Raw genomic sequence first — 14,310 nt, 5'->3', positions numbered from 1 at the left:
TCCGGACGCGCAGGCCCAGCGGCCATGGCTCATGGGCCCAGCCGCTCCGCGGCATGTGGGATCCTCCCGGACCGGGGCACGAACCCACGTCCCCTGCATCGGCAGGCAGACTCTCAACCGCTGCGCCACCAGGGAAGCCCGAAAAAATTTAATTTTTAAGCAGCTGTCGTTTGCACATCGAGGCTCCCTTACCCCTACTTCTCAAACTGTAGCTACAGGGAAAGCCTCAGATGGCCGGTGAGTGATGGGTTAAGTGTCTGGTGTGGTTTGCCTTCTGCTGCTCAGAACCCCGCTGAAGTGGTTCCTGCTCTGCCCTCCCCACCAGCCAGGGCTTTGAACAGGTGACCTCTCCTCACTGCTCCACCAAGATCCCTCGGGTGGCTTACGTGGCCCAGTTTCCACGGACGGTCTTGCTGCAGACCCACACTTGAGGGCGCTGGCGTGGTGGATCTTGGCGTTCTAGACCTCAGCGGGCGAGTCTTTTCCTGGGTGTCGAGAACTGTGAGTTCTGTGAGATTTGGCCCCATGGGGGAGATGGGTCCAGAGAGGATGCAGTGTCAGATCAAGCCTGGATCTAATAATGGAATAGGAGAGAACAGACTGGAATGGAAAAAAATAAAGAAACGCTTCTCGATCGTAGGGAGGAGCCTGAAGGGAATGAAGGTTGAGAAAAGGAGCGAAACCAGAGGGAAAAGGGCACGGAGGGGGTTTTGTGAGGAATATTTGATAATGACTTTCCCCCTTCAGTTAACGGAACACATGTTAAGCGCCCGCTAGAATAAAAAGGTGAAAAAGCTGTGACCTGTGAGGGGGGAGCTCTGAGGCGGAGGGCGGAGTCCTGTCTGTCAGGCCGTCACTGTCTACCATATCCTAAGGGATAAATAGACAAAGCTTAGGGCTGGATGGGCAGATCGGTAAGTGTGATAGTCAGCGCTGCTTTGTGTCAGGTGCTGAATTAGAACCGCAGGACGTGGTGGCAGTGATGACCAACAAGGCAGGGAAGAGGAGCGAGTGGCCAAGCAGCGAATGTGGCGTTGGGCCCTCTGCCCCCTGCTGTGGGCGTCCGGTCCCCCGTCACATGTAGCTGGTGACTGTGGACGCGGATAAGCTGGTGAGCTTGAGGGCAGAGGCAGGAGAAGCAGAGGTGACGCCCGGGGCTCGTCTCTCTCTTGGTAAATATGTGTAGAGTATTGTATGACAGGCCCGTAAGCCAGTGGCCTGGCTTCCCAAGGCTCCTGGAGACGTCGGGAGAATAGCAGTTCCAAGACAACGTGGAACAATGTGGGGCGTTTCAGAGCCAGACGCTCTGGGCAGCGGCTGCTGTGGGAGCGGATTCCTCCCCGTGACGTTGGAAGCCCCTGTTTGACCAGGGAGCCGAGTGTGGAATGCAGACCCCAGACTTGTGGAGGTGAGGATTCGTGTGTCATTAATTGCAGGAAACTCATGAGAAATGCACTGGGAACATACCCCCTCCCAGGGTGGAGAAAGGCTCCTGATGGGAAATGCTGAGGGAGCGTTCGGGAGTCTACCCTGGACCTTGGCCTTGAGCTCAACCCACTCTTTCGCTTGACTGCTCTCTGCTTTTCATTTTTGCAAGTCAATGGATGAAAAATGCTGTCTCACTTTATTAACGGTGTTATCGCTGAGGCGCAGCATCTAAACAAATACAGAAAAGATGTCTGTCGTGTTTATTTAGTAAACTAGCCTTCCACGTCCTTGGCTCATTTAAAAACTTAGATAATTTTTCTTCTTGATTTCTAAGAATTCGTTATATTATAATATTAATCTTTCTATCATTAAATTAGGTAGGACTTTTGCGGATTTTTGATGGATGTTGACCTACAGAAATGTCAGTTCCTTACCAATTCCAACTTACGTATTGCAAACATTGCGAGCAGTTGCTTGCCTGATTTTGTTTGTGGAGTGCTGGTCATGTGAAAGTTTTAAGGTTCCGCTTATTCAAATCTACCCGTCATTTCAGTTCATTTCTGTTTTTGTTCCTATTTAAGAATGCCTTCCCTTCTCTACGGTCATAACGTTGTTCTACCGTACTTTATTCTAATGTCCATTTCTGCTTTTCCAGTTCTCATCCAGTTTCACAATTTCATGGTTGATTCATCTGGAATTCATGTTATTTAGGTTATTTTTCATGAGCGAGCTGGTTTTTCCAGCATGATTTATTGTGGAGCTCGCTCGTCCTTTTGTAACTGAGTATGACGATGTCTTTCCCGTATGCCGCGTTCTCACATGAGGACCAGCCCATGGCACATGTCTGTTTTTACAGAGTTTGTACTGTACATAGTTTTATATCTTTTCATCTTGCCTGTTATAAGCATTGTCCCATATTAGCTCTTTAGAAGTTAATGATTTTTCAATAGTACTCAATATTTTATTTGTGGATATAAATTTTCTTCTTTATTGCTTCAGTAACTTCTTTTTTCATGGCAGAAACAAGTCTTTGGTATCCCTTTGTCCTACTCCTCATTACGTACAATGAGAGGAGTGGCATTGTTTTGCATATATACATATGACACATGCTTTGTGTGACTTAAGAGGCTGGATCTTCCTAGCTGTGTCTGCATTCAGTGTTTTTCCCCACGGTATCAGTTAAAGTTCTTCAGCAAAAAAGAACCAACAGGATGTATATGGAGAAGGAAATTTACTGTAAGGAATTGGTCCACACAGTATGGAGGCTAAGTCCCACCTGTAGTCGGCAAGCTGTGACCCAGGACAGCCACTGTGTAGTTCCTTTCTGAGTCCTAGTCCCAAGACAGGAGAAGACCGATGTACCAGCTTGAAGACAGTCAGGGAGGGAGAAAGAATTCTTTCCTACTCCCCCTTTTATTCTGTTCAGACCCTCAGTGGATTGACCCTCAGTCTGCAATTCCCAATATTTTCCTTATCCAGAAACACCCTCCCAGACACACCCAGAATAAAGTTTAAGCAAATATCTGGGCATCTTGTGGCTTAGTGAAGTTGACACCTAAAATTATCCATCAGAAAACATGGACAAAACATTGTTTTGGTTGAAGTATTTGAAGAAAATCCAGCTCTATACAGATACGTATTTGGAAAAGAAAGCATGTTCTCTTTTGATATTACACCAAAAATCGAATGCTAGTTTCTTGAAGTTTAGTTTCCAAAGAAGACATGTAAGTGGCCAACAGGTACATGCAGAGGTGCTCTACATCACTAATGCTGAGGGAAATGCAGATCAAAACCATGATGAGATAACACCTCGCGCCCGTCAGAATGGCTGTCATCAGAAAGACAAGAAAAAACAGGCTTTGGCGAGGATGGAGAGAAAAGGGAACCCTCATACACTGGTGGTGGGAATGTAAATTGGTTCAGCCACTGTGGAAAACAGTATGGAGGTTCCTCAAAAAGTGAAAAATAGAATTACCATATGATCCAGCAATTCCACTCCTGGGTATATATCCAGAGGAAACAAAATCAGTGTCTTGAAGAGATGTCTGCACTCCCGTGTTGATTGCAGCATTATTTACAATAGCCAAGACATGGAAACAACCTAAGTGTCCATCAGTGCACGACTGGATAATGAAAATGTGGTGGGTGTGCGTATGTGTGTGTGTATAATGAAATATTCAGGTATAATGGGTGGGCCTTGAGGGCATTATGCTAAGTCAAACAGAGAAAGAAATACTGTATGGTATCATTTGTATGTGGAATCTGAAAAAAAAGAAAACTCATAGAAACAGAGAGTAGGAGAGCGGTTGCCAGGGACTGGGGGCTGGAGAAATGGAGAGGTGTTGGTCGAAGGGTACAGACTTTCAGTCATAAGGCGAATTGGTTCTGGGGGTGTCATGTACAGCGTGGTGCCCGTAGTTAACACCACTGTTTTGTGTACTTGCACGCTGCTGAGAGTGTAGATCTTAAGTGTTCTCACCACACACACAAAATGGTGACTATGTGAGGTGATGGATGTGTTAATTGACTTGACTGTGGTAAATGTTGCAGTGTGTATGTATATCAAATCATCATACTGTACACTTTAAATACATACAACTTTGTCAATTATACCTCAGTAAAGCTGAGAAAAAACCAACGAAGTAGGAGCTGCCAGTTGCTGGCTCCTGAGAAAAGGGGTAGAGGAGAAGCTGACGGTCAGAGTAAATGTGTACATTTTGTCTTTTCACGTACGTTTTGGCCTCTGCAGTTGGGGGGGTGCATTCTGTTGGGGAAGTTCTGGTGCCTTCCGGGGCCTTCCTTTATCCTGGGGGCTGTGCTGCACAGAGGGGCAGTCGGGTGAAGAGGCTTGCGCCCTGTGTGGTCCTGCCGGGCACTGGTTTCTGAAAGCGGACCCGGAACAGAGAAGGGTTGTACGCCGTTGTCCAGGGAATGACACCCCAGGTCTCATCCATGAGCTCCAGGCTCCCATCAGGAATTAGGCAGAAGATCTGTAGCGCCTTTGTGGGATATGGTTACATTTGGTGGTGGCTGTGGGATGAGAGCTGTGATCAGACTGTCCATGGTGGGCGCTCAGTCTGTTAGCCTCTGTCCCTCCTGTCATGTCGCTGTTTCGGGAAGCTGGAGGTACACAACAGATGATACCTTCCCTGGATGACCTTGGCCTGGTCAGGAGATATGGACGCACAGAAACTACTTTGAAATGATGCACGATGGGATGGGTGCTGGAGGGAGAAATGTGGCCAGGGCTCCCGCAACCCTGTCAGGCACTTAGCCTTGCCTGGCGGGGCAGGGTGGAGGGAGGGAGGGCTTCCTGGAGGAGGCGGCGGCACTCGCAGTCTGAGGAGGGTGTGTCCGAGGTGCTGGAGCCGGGGAGGCTGGGAGTGCTGGATGTCGCATCTGTGCTGAGGAGCTGCCCTTGCTACTGTGGGCAACAGGATTGGAAACCGGGTCTGGACGCTGTTCCCGTCAGTGTTTATAATATGTTGGAAAGGCAGTGTGTGGCGGGGTGAAAAGTGGGGGCAGATACGGGCTGGAATGCCAGCCTGCATAGGCCCTGCTGGGTCCTGGCACTTGCCCAGTTTCTCTCTGACGGTGGTCCCGAGGATTGAAGGCAAGGAACACGCGGGAAGCATTTCGCTTGGGGTCGCTCACAGCTCCCACAAGCTGAGGGTGAATTGCTACTCTGAGGAAAACCTGAGGGGCCATCCACGCTGCTGGCATTTGGGTAGAAAGTTCATAATACCGTGGGGTCACCTGATTACATCCCAGGAACGGTGAGTTCACCTCTCAGGACCCCCGCCTTAGCGCGCGGGTGGTTTATGCAATTCACTATGATCAGTTAAGCTTTGTGAATGTGATGATTTGCCCTATAACGGTCTGAGGCTCTCTCGTGGCCCAGTGGGCCGTCCACCATGAATGTGTCACACCGCTGTCATCCTGCTTTCCACCGACCACAGCCCTTTTTGGGTTGAATTGGTTTGTCGATCTGCTGCTGCATAAGCAGTTACCCCCAAAGTTAGTGACTTACCGTGACAATAGGTTCTCTTCTCACTGCTTCTGTGGATCAGGAATTTGGGAGTCACGTGGGCCGGCAGCGCTGGCTCAGGATCCCTTAAGAGGCTGCCTCATCTGAAAGCTCTCCTGAGGCCGGAGGACCCACTTCCCAGGTGGCTCCCTTGCACGCACGGCTGGCTGGCAGAGTGGAGCTGCCTGCTGGCGGGAGGTCTCAGTTCCTTCAGGTGGGCCGCCTCCCCAGGGCTGCCTCAACGCCTCACAGCGTGGGCCAGGCTCCCCTCAGAGGGGCGATCCGGGAGACCAGGGCGGAGGTCACTCGCCATGCCCTGTGCCATCCTGCCTCGGCGCACGACCAGCTCTGTCACTGTGAGGGGACTGCGCGGGGTCACAGGTGCCAGGAGGATCCCTGAGGCCATCTCCCGGCTGACAGCCGCGGGAGGTCGTGCTCCTGTCCTGCCTGCTGAGTGGACAGGCCTGCCCCATCCAGCGTGTGTGGACAGAGCTTCCTTTGGGGCAGGGGGAAGTCTTCACCTGCATTTCTGCTAATTTTCACTTTCCCAAAGGCCAAAGGGCCCCTCAACTGCCTTTCTCTCTATCTCAGTCCTTCCGGCTGGCCTCTGGCCCCAGGCTGTCCTCTGTCTGAGATTTTAATCTGGTGTGAAAGCCTCTTTTATTCCCATGGCCAGCTTATCTCAATTAGAAAATCACTCATCGCCTTTGTGGGGGGGAAGGGGGGACCCGTTAGAAAATGTAGAATAAATATTTGTTTTTGTGAATAATTTCACAAACCTCAGATGCACAGAGAGAGTTCAAAAAATAGATCTTGCAAAGATAATAACCCTGGCTCTTCCCTGCTGGAGTTCCAGGGACCACCCCCCAGGCACGGGCTGTTTTTGTTACTTTGTTGTACCCTCATTCGGGCCCAGGTAGACTACGAGTTCCGGCTTTCTGTCCTCAGCTCATACACAAGAGAGGGGGAAGATACGGTATGTGTATGTGGGGGGGGGTTGGTGAAAAGTTTGGGCCTCGAAGCGCTAACCAGGATTTTGGGCCCGTCTCCTGACCTCCAAGGCCTTATTCTTCCAGGACCACACACTTCTATACGTTGACATTGTGCTTTGCAGTTTCAAAGCAACGTTCCGTGAACGATTCCGTTTTGGCATCACGATAACCCTGGGAGAGGAAAGAGGCCCAGAGAGGTCACTGGTCCTGCCTAGAGCAGCCCAGCTGGACAGGGCCCGGAAGCCCCCAGGTCCCGTGCCCCTAAGCCCAGGTCCCTGTTCCCCATCTCACAGCTGCCCCACGGGTTCGCCAGATGGATGCCCGCTTGGAGCCCACATGGGAGCTTGGACTGGGCTTATCTGGTGCAGTGGCTTCATTCTGTGCTGTCTCGCTGTCCTGCTGCCTCTGCCTGGAAGCATCGGCAGGCAGGCCCCCGTGCCCCGAGCCACCACGGTGTGGGTGAAGCCTTTCATGTCCTGTCAGCACAGCTGCAGCTTCTGGACGGCGGGCCTGTGAAATCCACATTGGTTCCGGCTCTATCTGCATTGTTAGGGCCTCCGAACCAACACATGCCTCTCTCAGTCCACACAATGGCCTGGGTTGAAGGATCCCCTGCAGGAATTTAGACGTGGATTTGTTCTGACAGTCAGTTCTTAAGTTGTCCGGAAGTGGAAGGAGCGTGGAACTCAAATGTCCAATTTCTGACTAATTTAAAGGCGCCAGTCCCGAGTCTTCTGGGGCACTTTCAAGTTTCTCTCCTTTCTTCAGGGAGAAGCTGTAATTTCCAGCCAAACACGGATGCTTTCTACTGCTCAGGTTCACCGCCTTTTTCCTGCAAGGCCCTGATTTGGCCGCCTGAACCCCTGGAAAAGCCAGTGTGTTTGTAACTGCTCCCCAGCGTCCCCACCTGCGCCCCCTGGGCCGTCGCTGACACTGCAGAGGGTGTCTGGGTTCTTGGACGCCGTGTCCATCCATCCCACACTCCGTTGAACTCGGCGTCGTGTCTAAGGTGTCTAAGTGAAAAACCTCCCTCAGTCCGGACGTTCTCCAAGGATTGAGAATTTGGAGATGCAGAAAGTACTGAGAGACTGCTCAGCACACACACATTCTTTCTCCTTCTCTTGCAGCCTGCAAGTACTCCTGCCACAAGAAATGTGAAGCCAAGGTAAGTGTTGCATTGCTCTCCCGTGGGGCTTCTGGAGCCGAATTGGCCCGCGTTGAATGATGTACATGGGAGGGGACTGCTCTGGACCGTGGCCACAGAAACGGAACGCTTACGAAACGGCTGCTAGATGCTTTTCGATAGGGTGTATAGTTTTCATCTGAAGAATAAACTGAGGAGCTATGAAATCCATGTTTTTAATTATAGAAAAATAGCTCTTAAGAATTTGGTTTCAGATAAGAATTCGGTAATTTTGTCCTGGCCATCTCACAGCCCTTTCTCCACAACAAATGATCCCTTCTTTCCAATCACATCGACGTACTGCTTTTTTTAGTGGCAGAGAGGGGGTGGGGATAGGGGTGAGGGCACATGCCTGGCCTTGAGAATTTTTATGGCTTCTTTTCTGAGGGTAGTTCATAGATGGGCTGGGGTTTTCAGGCTGTCATGGACGTCTGGGGACCCTGAATCACGGAGTCCTGCATTCCCCGGTAGGGTGGCCTTACAAAGTGCTTGAGGCCTCGGTGTGCTGGGCTGGGTGTAAGGCTTTGATTAGTGGGGAACGAGGAGGCCTGGAAATGGCATATGGAAGCTGCAGGCACCCCTAGACGGGGCCTTGGTTTTCTACACAGGTCCAGGTGTCTGCACCTCTCACGCTTTCCAGGTACGATGTTACCTTCAGTGGAGCCAGGGCCCACGCGTCGCTCCTTGCTGACTGGCCGGTCCCACCTTTGTGGGACCCCCTCAGGTGCCCTGCAGGCTGCCCCTGGTGGGTGGAGGTCCAGGGAGATGGGGTTTTAGAGAGTCTTGGGATTTTGTTGCTGCTCTGGACCTCATGGCTCAGCCTCTCCTGAGAATTTTCGACTGGTCCTTGGGCTCCGAGTGGAAGGAACGTGTGCTGGACGCGGGCTTCGTGGAACTGTGGGCTGGCTTCACGTGCGTGCGTTCTCCCTGTGAGGACCGGGATCCTGCTTTCCTCCACTGTCCCCACGATCCACACAGGCGCGCACGTGAAGTCACACACATACACATGCTTCACGTTCACATGGGCACTCACACACAGTCCACACTCACACGTGCCCACATACACGCACACACACACACACACGTCACACACATGCACGCAGTTTACCCGCACGGGCACACGCACACACAGATGCACACGCACAAAGCTAGAGAAACTACAGGTGGGTCTAGCCCTGCTTTTTTTTTTCAAGAAAGAGATTAACTGACTTTGCTTATTAAACTTCTCATCATGGAGCATTTGGGACACATGCAGAAGTGGCGAGGCTATAGGATGGAGCTCTGCGCTGCACTGCTATCCAGCCCCCAAGTCGGCAGCCCCCTTGCCCCCGTCTCTTCCGAGGTGTCACGTGATGTGTGTTTTAGTCGTCTCAGGATCAGGCCACGCGGCGGAGCTCTGGGACATTTCTGCTGTCACTTGCGGTCTCACTGTGGAGAAGGCTTCGCCTTTCTGTCCAAGGCCAGGCATTCTTACTCACACCGACCTCTGGGCAGGACTGATTTCTGACCTTGGTTATTCTAGGTCTGCTTTGCCCACAAATTGCTTGTCTTTCCAGTGTGCTGTGTACTTTAAACCTAAGTGACTGTGTCAGAGCAGAGATTCCTGCATGCAGTGGAGGTGGGGAAGATGCCACCTTGGGGAATACTTCGGATTTCCCAGAGGGTTTTCCCCCGTCTGCCTGCCGAGGGTTTGGACGCACCCCCAGCCCCCGAGGGTCCCAGTCGCAGCAAGCCTTGTCCTGCGGAGCTCGTGCCTCGTCACCCCGGTGGGGCGGACGGTGGGGAGAGCCACTGCCAGAGCCCTGCTTGTCCCGTGTCATGCTGCACGTGTGAGTGTGCGTCGTGTGCACGGGCCTCCTTCCGTGACACTCTGCCTGGCCCGGCCATTCTTGACCCGCAGCTGCAGACTGAGCCCTGCTGCCCTTGGCACTGTTTCTCAAAGGGGGCCCTGTGCCAGCTACTTAGGGGATTGAATTCTTTGGTTCAAAGAATATTCCAAAAGTCTTAACTATCACTGATTATGGCATTTCTAGCCACAGTAATTGGCAGTTTGCTAGGGATAGATAAGCTTTTATTCTTATTAGATCATGGTGGAGGGGGAAATGTATCCGTAGTCATTTTTTTTTGGATAACGCAGCTTTGAATGGCAGGAGAGAATGCCACTAGCAATAACAAAGACTCTTCTTATTCCAAAACTATAATGCCATTGCTGCTGAGCAGACGAGGGCCGCCCCTGGAGATAAGCACGGGGTTGGGGGTAGGGCAGCTCAGTCTCCCAGGAGCTGAGACACAGCTCCCGCAGACGACTGGGTCCTTGATCACCACACGTCTGTGCCTAACCGTGCGTGCCCGGATTTCTTTGAGACTGAGAAAGCTTACGTGAAGCTTTGGTCAAAAACACAGGCTTTGGCCTAACGTCTGGCCCATCCATCCACTTACTGACTTGGGGATGGGCTGTGGGTCCCCTCTGCGCTGGGAACACCGAAGGCGAGGGCACGGCACGAACCCCGGACCGTGTTCGTGTGCGTTTAACCCCGCTGGCGTTGTCGTTGCCCTGCTGCTGCCAGGGCCACCATCAGAGGCTCCCAGCCAGGCCCGGGATGTCCTCTTGGTAGAGCAGGAGATGTGGAAGGAGAGGGCCATCCTGCAGAAAAGGGGCTGAGCTATGGACTGGGGGCTCAGGCAGGGAAACGGAGCCTTGAGCTAGGACCGAGGGCACTTTCTTCCTGGCCGTCGGGTAGTATGACCCACCCCCCAGGGGAGGCTATGCGGTCCCAGGGTACACGGAGGCAGAGACCTGGGCTTTCATCCTCCTTGTCTCCTGGAGCAAGTCTGGTTCCCCAGAGCCTCAGTTTCTTCATGCATAAAATGGGTCAATAAAAACTTCTGCAACCCACCTGAGACAGCTTGCTTTTAACTGTTGATTGTGGTAGTAGTAATTATTTAAATTTTAAGGAAGCAGAATAATTTACGTATAATTACTGGAAAGTTTGGAATTCTAACTGTCTTGCTCCCTGGGAGGCTGTGCTTGTTCATGGGTGCCACATGAGCTGTTTGGGCAGAGTGACTTGGTTTTTTTTTTCCTGGCCCCTGGTTGACTCCCTGGCAAGAGAAAAGAGGAAGTAGGAGAAAGAAGGCTGTTTCAGGAAGGCAGATGTTGGTGCGGAGACACTTGGGGGATGGGGGTGCGGCAGAGGGGGTGTTCCTTGAGCTTTGGTGCACTGGCGAGAGCACTGTGCCTCCAGCAGGTTTCCGCACATGTGAGGCCCCGCATAGGGGCTGAGCCGGCAGAGCTGGAGCGCACACGCAGTGTGGAATAGCCCTCTCTGCCCTGAGCTGCCTGCCGCCGGCTCAGAGACTGTCCTCGGACCCCCTGTGTCCCGTCCCTGGCCTGCACAGCACACAACCCGGGGCCAGCTGTCCTCTTCTCTTTCTGAGCCTGCCTTGACGGGGCGCCTTGTTGGAGATAAAGACCAGGACTGCAGGTGCTGCCACTTGGTTTCCGGACAGGAGAGGATTCCCGGGCTCGGCTGGCTTCTTCGTCCGTCCACCACGCGGTAGCTCTGCTGCCCACTTCCACCTCCCGCTGCCCACTTCCATCTCCCGCTGCCCACTTCCACCTCCCGTAGAAGCAGAACTCTTTGTCATGGGCTCCTCTCCCTGAAGAGAGACCATGTGAGGCAGGTGTGGCTCTGGGCGACCCCAGGACCCCTGGGGCCTCTCCTGCCTTGGGACCCCTGCAGGATCTGCTGTCGTCACCTCCTCTGCCATGCTGGCCCCTCGGCCCAGTGACCCCAGGTTCTGGCTGTGGCTGATGCAGGAGCCTCAGTGACCTCATCAGACAGGCTGGCTTCAGATGGCATCTCTGTGCCATGGGAAGGACGAGGGCCACAGCCTGCGACTTCCTCGTAGACCACCCTAGACGTCTCTCCTGGGTGTCAACAGCTACCCACTGGCTTCATTCATGAGTTTTAACCATTAACTTACATGTCTGGTCATTAACCTTTGTCTACAGCTTTGTCGGCCAGCCACTCCCTTCACTGGATGAGCAAACAGAGACCCCCGGTGGTGAAATGACTTACCCACTGTCACCTGGCATCCAGGTGCCAGGGTTCAAGGGTGTTGGGCTTCCAAGTTCAGGTTTTTGCCGCCCCACGTATTTTCGCTCTTCACGGATCAGCTGTGGAGCTGATGTGGGCCTGTGCACCTGGTGCAGCTGCTCTGATGCCTCCAGAGCCCCCCTTGGGAACTCCAGCCCCGTGGCCAGCTTCCCTGAGACACCCACACGTAGGTATGGGCAAGGCTCCCCCTTGGCTCGGGGGTCGAGCCCTTCCCTGTCCCGCGTCTTCTTTCTCTGCCGTGAAGGATGCCCTGAGGATCCGTGCCCCCTGCCTGCCCCCTCCCACACGGCTTTGCTCACCTCACATCCATGGCATCTTCTGAGACCCCAGCCCTCCCCGGAGACACAGGCGGGAGCAGTTCCTGTCAGCCGTGCGGGGCCCGCGCTGACCGGTGTGCGTGGGCACGTCCGACGGCCTTGCCGCTGGAGCTCGGCGCGTCCCTGCACAGAGGAGGTGGAGAAGCCAGCCTGCCCGAGCGCTGAGCCCCCAGCCCCGGGGGGCCTGGCACTGCCCCATCTTCATGTCCAAATCCTACTGTGCCTCGAGGCCCCAAGGCCCTTGCTCTCCAGAAGCCCACCAGCCGGCCCCCACCTGGGCGAAGCGCCCCATCCTTCCCGGCTCCAGGGCCGCCTTCTCCCTGCCTGCTCGGTGCCTTCGGGGGCATTTGGGGAAGGAATGGGGGCGGGGAGTCTGTCTTTACCTCCCCACAGGATGTTGGTGATGACCTTTCTTTCCTGGGACACAAATCGTTTCCTGGGAACAAATGACCTGAATTAGTAAAAAGGAAAGAGTGAGAATGTTTTCATAACACTCCCGGTCGGTCGAGCACAGAGCCTCGTGAGGGTCTGTGTGTTCATCACCCCAGGCCTCCACATACACAGGCAAGCCTGAGAGTCTCATTTGAAGCACGATGGCTGACTGTAATCCCGCAGGGTGGTTTGGGGTGACGTGAGGTCAGAGAGCTAAACATCTAGCCCGTGAGTGGCTTCTGACCTGGGCTCAGAAGGAACAGAAATCAGCTACGGTACTGAGGGATGATCAGTAATGTGCTGAGCCTTTGCTTTTCTATCTTTGATCGTCACAGCCTCCCTTGGAGGGCATCGTGTCCTTTGTCCCAGCCTTACAGGTGACCCTGGAACTTGAAATAGTCACACCACCCGCCCCGGGGATGGGACCTGAGAGCCGTGTCCTACGCGGGCTGAGCTGCAAACCCTGGCCTGGCCTCTCTGCCCTCTCAGTGAATGTTCACACTTCTCTTCCCTCCTCCCACCCCTTGCCCTAAGGCAAGAGGAGGTTAATTTTCAAACTGCCCAATTCAACAAACACTTCCTGATTTGCTGTCGTTCAGGCCCCGGGCTGGGTGCCCCGGTGTAGCTTGCTGGACCGCAGGTCCATCTTGGCCTGCTGTAGGACCACCCAGGGAGGCCAGTCCTGGTAGAGGATTCCAGTTACCCACCCGTGGTGGACAGATGTGTGCCTCTGTTTTGATGCTTGGCTGTTGACTTTTGTTTGATTGTTTTTTACTAATAGTAAAATAATAAAATCGAGGGGAAGCTACGAAGAATTTACATACTCTCACAGAACCCCTCTTACCATCAACCTCCACACAGGTGTGGTGCACTTGTTCCAGTCGATGAGCCCGTATGCAGGCGTTACTATTAACTGAAGTCCATTGTTTACATTAGGGTTCACTCTTGGCGTTGTTCCTTCTATGGATTTGAACAAACGTATAATGACACGTATCCATCACTACGGTATCAGGTAGAATAGTTTCACTGCCCTAAAAGTGCTTCCCCTCTTCATCCCTCCTCCCCCATAACCCCAGGCAACTGCTGATCTTTTCACGATCTCCATTGTCTTGCCTTTTCCAGGGTGTTACATACTTGGAAGCATACAGTGTGTAGCCTCTTCAGACGGGCTTCTTTCACTTAGTGAAATACATGTAAGTTTCCTTCATGTCTTTTCATGGCCTGATAGCTTGTTTCTTTTTAGTGCTGAGTAGCATTGCATTGTCTGGATGTACCACGGTTTATTTATCCATTCAACCACTGGAGGACATCTCCGTTGCTTCTGTGTCTTGTTTTTTATTTTTGCCCGTTGTCACTGGGGTCAGAAGAGCCATTAAGCCCTGGTAAGTTCCGCACTTCTTCTGGGCATTATTGTTTCTTTTCCCGTTCAGATCCCTTCCCTGATAGGCTGTCCTCACTGATCCTTGTTTGACTCATTACAACTAGAAGAAGAGTCACCTTACCCATTTCACGCTGCTAAAGGTACGTTCACGGCTGTGGTTCTTGCCCCACTGGAAACGGTTACTCTGAGGCCAGAGTTTGGGGAATGGCCTCCATGTGCCCGTTCCTACCAGGGGGTTCTGGGTCTGCTTTTCAGTCAGCAAGCCATATGCAGCTGCTCTAGGAAAGTGCTATTTTATATAAACCTGGCAGTTTTCTTTGTATGGGAATTAATGTTTTTAAATCCCAGATAATCTGGGCCTGAACAGCGGCGTTGGTTGTGGGGTCTTTGGGCTTGAAGGTGGCCGGCAGGACGGAGCCACTGTAACGT

At 52.8% G+C, this 14,310-nt stretch overlaps 1 protein-coding gene across 6 annotated transcripts in view; it reads left to right on the top strand.

Annotated features, from left to right (window-relative positions):
• Nucleotides 1-14,310, top strand: part of TNS3 (tensin 3) — a 226,677-nt gene that overhangs the window by 48,858 nt on the left and 163,509 nt on the right. For all 6 annotated transcript variants that reach the window (XM_033411317.2, XM_033411313.2, XM_033411316.2 and 3 more), the window contains one exon: nt 7,575-7,612. The gene's annotated coding sequence lies outside the window, so the exon portion shown is untranslated. The remainder of the gene's footprint in view (nt 1-7,574; nt 7,613-14,310) is intronic.

Source organism: Orcinus orca, chromosome 9, assembly GCF_937001465.1.
Source record: "Orcinus orca chromosome 9, mOrcOrc1.1, whole genome shotgun sequence".
Taxonomy (NCBI): Eukaryota; Metazoa; Chordata; class Mammalia; order Artiodactyla; family Delphinidae; genus Orcinus; species Orcinus orca.
Note: the sequence above shows the minus strand (reverse complement) of the source record. Positions and strands in the feature narration are given on the sequence as shown.